We start from the raw sequence: 9,919 nt of genomic DNA, 5'->3' as shown, positions 1-9,919 counted from the left end.
TTTCTTTGTATTCTGCTAATTGCATAACAGCACATATAGTACTGTGTAAAAATATTTTGAGTAGGGAAATGGGAAACAGGCAAAAATAAATAGAAATACATTACATTAGGCAAAAACGGAGTTTGTACAATGAACTTGAAAATCATTGTACAAACTCAATTTTGTTAGAGATAGGTGTGGGCATGGACCCAAATGCAAAATGCAACAATGAGAAGTCTAACAACAAATCCAAGAATCCAAAGTAAGCAAACAGCAGGGGAAATACATTAGCAGACAACACTACAATGTGACAAAGAGCTATGGGAAACTGAGGCTTTAAATGGATACATGAGGTAATTAGGGATATGGGAAACACCAGGGAAACGAGACACAGCTGAAAGTAATCCAAGATGATGAGACAGGGGACACAAAACTGGAAACAAGACACAAGAGACAGAAGATACCAAAGTAAAACAGGAAGTATCAAAAACAAATGAACCCCCAACACAGAAAAGGAGATTAGACAACAACAGCACAGGTGAGCAGGAAAACAAAGATTCGGGGAGTTAACAATAAACAATAATGATAATCTAAAACTGAGAATGAAATCATAGGAGATTTTGGGTGGAATACAAAACTCAAAATGACATGAGAAAAACAAGCTAAGCTGAAAACAGGCAGTGGTACACGGAACTAAAACGTTGAGCTCATAATGCAGGGCTGTGTGTTTCTATCCAAGTATGATTTTACTGCATCGGCAGTGTGTTTGGGGTCATCGTCCATTGTCATGCTGCCAATCAGATGCATTCCAAATGCATTGCATGATGGATCACAATATGACTGTACTTTTCTGCATTCATTCTTCCATCAGTTTTGACAAGATACTCAATACCACTGGGTTAAATACAGCCCCAAACCATGGTAGAGCCTCCACTGTGTTTCGTAGATGGCTGTATACACACACCGTTGAACCTCTCTCCTGACCTGCTGACGACAGATACTGACAACAGTTTGAACCAAAACTTTCAAATTTGTTGTATTTCTTAAGGATATGACTTTAAGATACTCTTTATCTGGTGTGTCACTCCTTCTTTTGTCCAGTTCACACTGGTCACAAGGACACACTGCACGCCACGCTGAGATATCCCAAGTTTATACTGGTTCATGCTTGAAGTATTCAAATGTCAGAGTAAAGTGACTTTGCAGCCTGCCTCACTGTAGAAGCTGGAAAAAAAGCTTACCCCCAATTTCCCATAACTTTTTTTTTAGCAATTATTACCAATTAATAAAGGATGGGGCATGAATTCTGCTCAAAGGTGCACCAAAGTATTTTTTTTTACTTCTTATTTTTCATAACCTCCATCCATGTACACTTTTGGAACCACTGCCCTGAGCAATGCTCAAGGTTTCCGCCCCTTTCTGAGCATTCCTGATTACTTATTAGCACTCCTGCTGATTCTGCAGTTATGCTAGCCGTTCTGCAAATCTACTTAGATGCTACTTTAAACTAACATGTTCAAAAAGGCAATGATGACATGCTCGCTTTTAGTAGCCATCGTGTTTACGGCCGCCATCTTAATTTGCATTGGTTTAGTAAGCAACTAAAGGGATTGCATGAATCTATGATCTACAATACTTTAGTGGTTAAGACATTTCATAACAAATCGCAGATGTCGACTTCATGGCACTGTGCTGAAATTTAGGAAGTAGTACGAGGAACAAGCATGGCATAAAAGCAGGATCACAGTATACTGTTAGAGAAATCGTTCAGTCATTTTAAATGTAATAATTGGTGAGAATATCTTCCCACAGGGAGCATAAACTTTTTTCTTTTGTGGCAGCTGTTCAAGGAGATCTCCCCTCTTCACATGCATACATGCTCACACACACACACACCGCGCACAAACTCGGAAAAGGATTCAGGCGATGGATTATTATCTACTGCCATGACACACAGGAGATTCATCACCATGGCGTGTGATTAGTGTCTCCCTCTCCACATACTCCCCTTGCACTCGATCATCTTGTAGACTGACTAATTGTGTTTTGCCACCGTCACTGTAATGCATTTTTCTGCGATTATCCAGATGTGGGTGACACCGTAATCTATATGGCTCTGACAGCAAGTACAGATGGTGCTGTAATTGTGAGCACACGGTGGCGATCAACCTGCTTTGTAGTCAGAATTATGGTTAGTTCATGTGGGCGTTCTCCATTTGATGTTTTCAGACTCTTTTCAGATGCCACAGATACTCAAGCGGAGTGATCTTTTGTGGCTGCAAGTGAGATAGGAGGGCATTTATTCAGGCCCAGAACTGACTCACTGAGTGGAGACGAATTGACTCAGAAGGCACTCCAGTCATATTTGTTTCTCTTCAGTTTGATGGAAAACATAAGATTTCCTTTGAGTCACGCGCACGGGGAATTTCTCACACTAAATGACCAAAATCCTGGCTGTGTATTAGAAAAACATTAAAAATTGGCAACATAAACATGCTAGATCTATATTCTAGTGCATTCCTATTATCAATCATTACTGTCATTCACCTCAAAAATAATGTCTATAATAAACTTTCCAAGTTCTCCTGATTTACGCATTACAACTATATATTTAATCAAAGCCTTACTTAATATTTTGATGTTTTCATGTAGCCAAATTAAACCATAATTGTTTTATTTCCCTAAAAATGAAACACACATTTTCAGTGCTGCTGAATTTATCCCAAAGAGGAAAGCAAATCATGGTGTAATTTTAGAAATAGAGTAAATAAAAACATCTGATGTAACTGCACATTGTAGTTTAATCACTTTATTTTAACTGCGTCAATCAGTATTGACTAAGAACAATTATTATTATTAATCTAATAATTATTTCTTAAAAACGGGTACTGTCAGTCTGCACAGATTAAGTCTGCACAGTCTACACAGATTAAAACCTCCCTTTACAACATGCTGTTTATCTCATCTAGTGTCTTGCAAGGTCAATTTTCTCATCATTACAGGTTGTTAAGTACCAAAGTTATTGTATTAAGTGTGAAAAAAAAAAAGATTATACCTAACTGAGATAAGACTAAGATAGGACAGAAAATGTGAAAGATTGATTCCTGAGCACCAAAGAAACAAACAAACAGACAAAAAAACAAAACAAATAAATTGCCATCAAGTCAAAATTTCAAGTTAGATATCTCAACTTTTCAACTTACAAATTCAAACTTTTGAGAAAATAACTCAAAATTGAGAAAATGGCTTAAAATTCTAAGTTATTGTGTTAAAAGTTTGAGATAGCAACCCCAAATTTCAAGTTATGGATGGCTTTTTTTCCAGTGGGGAAAAGCTTCCATAGGAAAGGAATGCATGACTGCATTTAGTGCACATGTTTATTCGGACAGAGATGTCTACATGCCTCTATAACAATGTTATCTTAACTCTTCTTATGACCTTCTTATGACCCCTGATGAATACACCGATCTTCTCTGGAAACTTACTAACGAAAAACAAACTTGAAATGTACATAAAAAAACATAATTCATATAGAGATTTTGCATATTTTTACAAACCTATTACAAGCTTAAATCTTAAAGCTCTCAGATAAATGCTGTGATGCACAGTGTTTCTCTCTTTGGTTGCTTAGACTGGACACATCCATTCCTATATCATTTGTACTGCATGTTCTGTTACGTTTCCCTGCTGAACTGGTTTTAACAGCAGAAAGATTAAAATATATAAATAAATAAAACTCTCACCGCTTCATAGTGCGAATGTATATTATGACTATGACGAGGCTATCTGGTTTGTAAAACAAACTGTGCCCTCTGTTGGCGTTAAAACACAGCGCAGGTGCCAGGGCTGCTGAAACGCTGTTATGTTTCTTATTATCCCCCCCCCCCCCCCCCCCCCCCCAACAGTTCACGTTTTACACGGAGCTTACTGACTTTTATACGTGCGTACTTTCTTCGTTGAATCTACACCGTATACCGTGAGGAAAAGGGGAGGTGGGGGAGGTGAAGGGAGGCGAGTCCACGCACGGCTGCGAGCTGAAGCGTATTAGCAGCACAGAGAGGGGAGTGATGGAGGAGCTGCAGTTGTCATGGAAACGCCTGGGCGGAGCGATGTGAAGTGAGACCAGTTTGTTTTGTTGTTGAAGGTCACATGGCAAGGTGGAGCTCCGCCCCCCTTCCCCGTTACCACCGATTCAACCGTCTCGAGCTCCTGCTCCGGTCAGTTACTACAAAATGGCTGCAGAGGCTCCGCCGCTGCTGAGAACCGACTGAACGCTTCACGGTAGGATTTATCACCGAGTCTGTGAGGTTTACCGCGACGGAGATGTGCCTTGTCGCGTTTTTGTTTCTTGTTGGGGGGGAAATGTGGCGAGTTTCGATAGCAAACATGGCAGCTGGGAATCAAAATATTTTCAGCTCAGCCCACTTTGACATCAGTGCTGTCTTCTCCGTGAGTGCTGCTTAACCCCCCTTTTTGTATATATCGCATTTGTCGAGTGCACACTGGAGCTTATTTTAACTTCTAGCGCGGTCGCTGAGGTTAGCACGGAGGTTTTCTACGTACTATGTTCCTAACTTGAGCTAGCTCGTCATTAAAACGCCGTGGCTGCACAGCTGCGGTGATTCAAGGGCGCCCTGTGTTGTCGCCTGTCGAGTTGTCGTATGTGTAGCAGCTTGGCAGACATTGGTGGGACGCTTGTTGTTGCGCTGCCGTGCAAGAGAGTTGACACGAGTATTAAAGCCGAAATATCCTCGGTGCTGCACAGAGAGGTGGCTGGATCTAGCTTGCATCACCTGATTGGGTTTAAACGCATTAGCCACCAGGGTTTTACCTACTGTACTCATGCCCTCGTACGGCCGCTCTCTGTTTCATTTACTAGGACTGCTGCTTGCACTTCATGCATCCTCATCCGTTCAGCTTTTTTTTAAATAGTTGGTAACTGCTGGTCCTCACTTTCTGCCTACTTTTAGATGCAAAAACTCTCCCCCTTTCAATGCTTTGATTATAACCCCGGCGCTGTGGTTGAAATTGCTCCCAGACTGCTCAATAATTTATACAGTATATGTGTTGGAAATCTCTTCTCAGTTCTTTGTTTCCCATCAGAGACCAGTGTAACCCTTAAGATGCACCAGTTATCTGTACCTGGCTTTTTCCTGCAGCTTGACATCCTGTAGGGACACACACACACTCTCCATTAGAAGACAGTGTGGCTGATGCTGGGGATACCAGTACCCCGATGCACGTAGAGGGCAGATTGATGCAAGCTTTGAGGCCCGCTTGTTTTACTAATGCGTTGGAGTCCTTAATTTGTGTGTGTGTGTTTGGACCTGGCAAAGGGTTAAGAGAAGCGGGCTGGAGGTCTATTCTGTCCCTGCCAGGTTTGGGGCCCCCGGTCAGCACCCAGTCCTCCTGAAAGAGGCAGTGTGTATTCACAGAGAGGCGCCGAAGGGGGGCTTGATAACAAAAACAGACTACTAAATGCTGTGATTACTATACAGCTTAGGTCACAGCCTCACTTTCAGTTCAGAAGTCTTCATGGGTTATTTTGCTTAGAGCTGGACTGGAGGGATGAGGGGTTGCTTTTGCCAGATTATGTCATTTGGTTTGGCGGCTTGTTTTGTGTGTCAGCGATCAGATGCTCGCTTGGAGTCTTCAGTGGAAATGATGAGCTTGATTTCTTATGAAGGCAGTTTATTGATTTCACACAAAACTCCACTTTTATGTTTTTGAGTAATTTTATCTCCCCTTTAAACCCCCCCCCCACATATTTGGTTTGCTTGAGTTCAAGACTTTCTTAAGAAATGTATCCCAGAGGAAATTATTATTATATCTTGGTTCTGTTATTTCTATCATTTTCAGTAAGAAACAACCTCTTATTCTCTTTCGTTCATTTGTTCTTTTTTCTTTTTGCTATTTTGAAGTAGTAGCTGTTTTGTTTTTTTTTCTGGACAAATACTGCATGAAAGTGTTTTCCTAATTGCCCCTTTCAGAAATAAAAATCTGCAACAATCAGTGTTAATGTAGCTTGGAGCTATTTGAGTTTCCTTGCACTCATACTATTACTGCACAAAGCTTTATATAATGTTTATTTTTTTTGATTTATGAATACAAATGTGGAAACAGTGACAGAGCTGCATGATTGCATTTTAATTATGCATTTGTTGAGGATTTTCTTTGATCTGTTGGGGGGAAAAAAGAAATTGTCAACATGCACACTAACCCTGTGAACGTGTTCCCTTTACTTTTGGAGCAGCTGACACTGTGTGCTTTTGGAGTATGTCCATACAAGTTATTTTAGGGCCTCTACATAGCACCAGGAGTGCAGCACAAGTTTCTCTTTTCCCCCGTCATTAGTCCGGGTCAGAAAGCATTAACATGGCTACACTGAGAATAGCTTCAAGTAGTTTACAGAGTGCAATCCTCTTTGCAGAGCACAAAGACGTTGTAAGTGCTTACCCAGCAGATTTTAAACCTTCACACAATCTGAGCGCAGTACTGACAAAAAGTTGCTCTTTTTCTTTCTCTTTTTCTTTCTCTCTTTTCTTTCCGATGCGCTTGAGGTTTTTGCATTTGAAAACCTGCTGAGTGCGGTGACTGATCAGCAGGCTTGAAAAGCTGCGTCGCCCCGGCGTGCAGGCGAGCAGAGGGCGCTACACGCGCTGCCATAGCTGTGGCTGCTGCTGCTGCGGTTGTTAGCAAGCCTTCTCCCGAGTGCTCGCCGTTCTCTTGTTTGGCTTGCAGCGATGGCATTCCTGGCTCTGTGCCCAGTGACTGCCGTCTAGCACCCCTTCCCCCAACTCTCACACACAACGCACAAGCCTGCCTCATCGTTTGTAGCACCCCCCTCCTCTTTAGTGGTACAGTGAGGGGCAGTGAGGCATTTACACATCCACGGCAGCAGCGTGTGCAGTTTTGACAGTTCATCTATTGAGTTTCCTCTCCATCTCCACTCCACATTTTCAACCAGTTTTACACCTGCTTTTGTTAGACTGCCCTTGGTCTATGTGCAGTGTGTGTTGCCTTTTTTGTGTCTGAGTGCGTGTGTCTGGTTTTAAGAGGGACACCAAGCTCTAATCCTGTTGTTCTGAGAGGAGGGTGTAATTCCACAACAGAGCTGAGCTTATTGAGCGGTGTCCTTATTTTGAGCAGTGCTTTGCCACTACAGATTCATAGCATATTTGTGTTGCACATTTGTTAAAAGTACATCCCATTAAGACTGCTTTTTTTGTGATTTATTTGATCCAGATCTTCATTGAATCAGTGCCTATTAAGAAAGGTGCTATACACTAACAGAGACATAAAATCATGTTGATTTTCTTCATTCAAATGAACAGTAATAAAGAAATATTTGACAAGTCACATTGAAAGAAGTTGGTATACACAGACTAGTTTCACACCTTCAAATCCCTAAAATTAGGATCAGGTGTTTCAGATTAGGTGAGTAATTGCAGTCTCTTTAAGCAGTGACAAGTGGAACCTGAATTGGCTTCTGGGGTCTGTTGATCTCATTGCTTAATATTGCTGTTGTTTTTGTCATTGATTTAGCAGGTTCAGGGGTCATCATGGGGAATAAGTTTGTGGATACCTGTGATTTTTTTTTTTATTTTTTTATTTTTTTTTTAAAGATCTTGAAAGTAAGTGTGGTAAAAAAAAAAAAAAATGTTATTCCAATGTAAAGAAAATCAAGTTTCAAAGATTTGATGCAGTTCCCAATTTGTTCAGGATCAGCTGCTGCAGCATGGAAATAGATTGGAGAGAGAGAAGTTTTCAAGATGCTCCATATTTCATCCCCGGATCTTCAGATAGCTCTCGTAGTCAAAAGTGCATACATCTACACAAAGAATTTATGTACTTACAGAGATAACGAGAAAGAGTTGTTTGGTCATAGTAACATTAACAAAATATCCATCCATTCTGTGTTTAATGTTATGTAATGTATAGTGTGGGAAATAAGGATCTGATCCCCTGCCAAATTTGTAACTTTGCTGACTTGCACTGAAATGAACAGTTTGTAATTTGTAGGTAGTTTTAAATGGAGAGATAATGAATATCAATCATAAATGTAGGGGAAAAAACACATTACATCTAAATTAGGTGGCACCCAGATTACAAGCAGTCAATCAGTCACCTAATTACAGATACTCCTGATCTCAACTTGTGATGTGCATAAAAGCACACCTGTCCATAGAATCATTTTCAACCTCTCCAACTCCATGACCAAGACCAATGAGCTGTCAAAGGACAGCAGGGATAAGATTGTAGACTTCTACAAGGCTGGAGGGCTGCACCAAGAAGCTTGGTCAGAAGTCGATAATTGATGCTAGGATTATTCGGAAATGGAAGAAATATAAAAAGGCCATCAGAAATCAAACTCGATCTCTTTGGCATCAACTCAACCTGACATGTTTGGAGGAAGAGAAATGCTAGGCATGACCCAAAGAACACCATGCAGAGTCAAGCATGGAGGTGGGAACATTAACATTATACCTTGGGGGGGGGGGGGGGGGGGGGGGGGGGGTTCTGTTAAGGGTAAAAGACAACTTCAATACATTGAGGGGCCAGTAGATGTTGCCATGTACCATTAAAATCTTCATTGAGAACCTCCTTCCTTTGCAGCATGACAGTGACCGAAAAACATACAACCAAGGTCAGAAATGAGTGGCAAAAGAAGAAGCACATTAAGGTCATGGCGTGACCTAGCCAGTCACCAGACTTCAGTCCTATAGAAAATCTGTGGAGGTGGCTGAAGGTTTTAGTTTCTGAGCAGCAGTCAAGAAAGATAAAGGACTTGAGTTACAGTAAAGAGGAGTGGTTCAAAATCCCCCTGGAGATATGTGCAAACATGGTGATCAACTACAAGAAACATCTTACCACTTTGTAACCCTTGGAGGTAGGGCTGGGCGATATGGCCTAAAATCCATATCGCGATATAATTTGAAGCACGTGCGGTAACGATATATATCGTGATGTATTCTTTTCTTCTGTATAACGTATTTTCCACACTATAAGGCACACTTAAAATCCTTTAATTTTCTCAAAAATCGAGTGTGCCTTATGTATGAATTCTGGTTGTGCTTACTGACCTCAAACCGATTTTGGCATGCAGAAATCTGTTAAAAATGTTTTGATGGATTGTCAGAGCATTACGGCTGCCATAGTGAGGAACTTCGCGGAGTAATTTGGGTCCAAAACTGTCCACTTCAGGACCCCAAAGTCAAATGAACACTGAGAGTTAAAAACGGTCTAAACTCTTTCATCTTTAATAAAATCATCAGCGTTGCTGCTTTACCAAGTGTAACAATTAAGTTTAACATCCAGGCATCCATGAAAACAGAATTTATTAAATTTAACAGAGTTAGAAGTTAACAGGAAGTTAGCATGCTAGTTTCCACCTATACATGACATACCATGTTCTGACTGAGAGATTTTTGAAACTAATTAAAACGTACACCTCTGCTACCACTTCCAACATAAATGAAGACAGAAAACTAAACAGCAGTAGTGTTTGCAGGGTTACTGAAGTTGGACTACCTGGTATATAATGTTGTGCTACGTGATTGCTAGCGACACAGCTATGTTAGCATAACATTAGCACAGTGAAGCTGGAGGATGAACACCAACTTTTTTTCCACTCGAGAAAAGTTAACGTGAGGGATTCTAGTGGTTAGGGACAAATGCAATCGCATAGCAGGATGCTATACACGGGCCAAACTTCAGTCAGGAGAACATCTGAGATTATTCATCCACAATACGGGGTTAGTCATTAATATACTGCAACAACATGGGAATAGAACAGCTGCGAGAGAATTCAACATTAATGAATCAATGTTACGGAAGTGGAGGAAGCACAGTTTTTGGCTTTCCCCATATTTCAAAAGTGCTTCATCTCTTTGCTATGACTGTAGCCTGGCATAATTTGCAGATGATAATGGTTGTAGCC

The 9,919-nt window shown here is 40.9% G+C and overlaps 1 protein-coding gene across 6 annotated transcripts in view; it reads left to right on the top strand.

The window, feature by feature from the left end:
* Positions 1-4,150: 4,150 nt before the first annotated feature.
* Positions 4,151-9,919, top strand: part of tnrc6c1 (trinucleotide repeat containing adaptor 6C1) — a 48,943-nt gene continuing 43,174 nt past the window's right edge. For 4 of the 6 annotated variants that reach the window (XM_035908018.2, XM_035908017.2, XM_006791564.3 and 1 more), the window contains exon 1: positions 4,152-4,260. The gene's annotated coding sequence lies outside the window, so the exon portion shown is untranslated. Of the gene's footprint in view, positions 4,261-9,919 lie in introns of all 6 variants that reach the window. The other 2 variants (XM_035908016.2, XM_006791561.3) reach the window with 1 other exon arrangement.

The sequence above is a fragment of the Neolamprologus brichardi genome, chromosome 4 (genome assembly GCF_056152115.1).
Source record: "Neolamprologus brichardi isolate AB-2024 chromosome 4, ASM5615211v1, whole genome shotgun sequence".
NCBI lineage: Eukaryota > Metazoa > Chordata > Actinopteri > Cichliformes > Cichlidae > Neolamprologus > Neolamprologus brichardi.
This window is presented reverse-complemented; position numbering and strand designations above follow the sequence as displayed.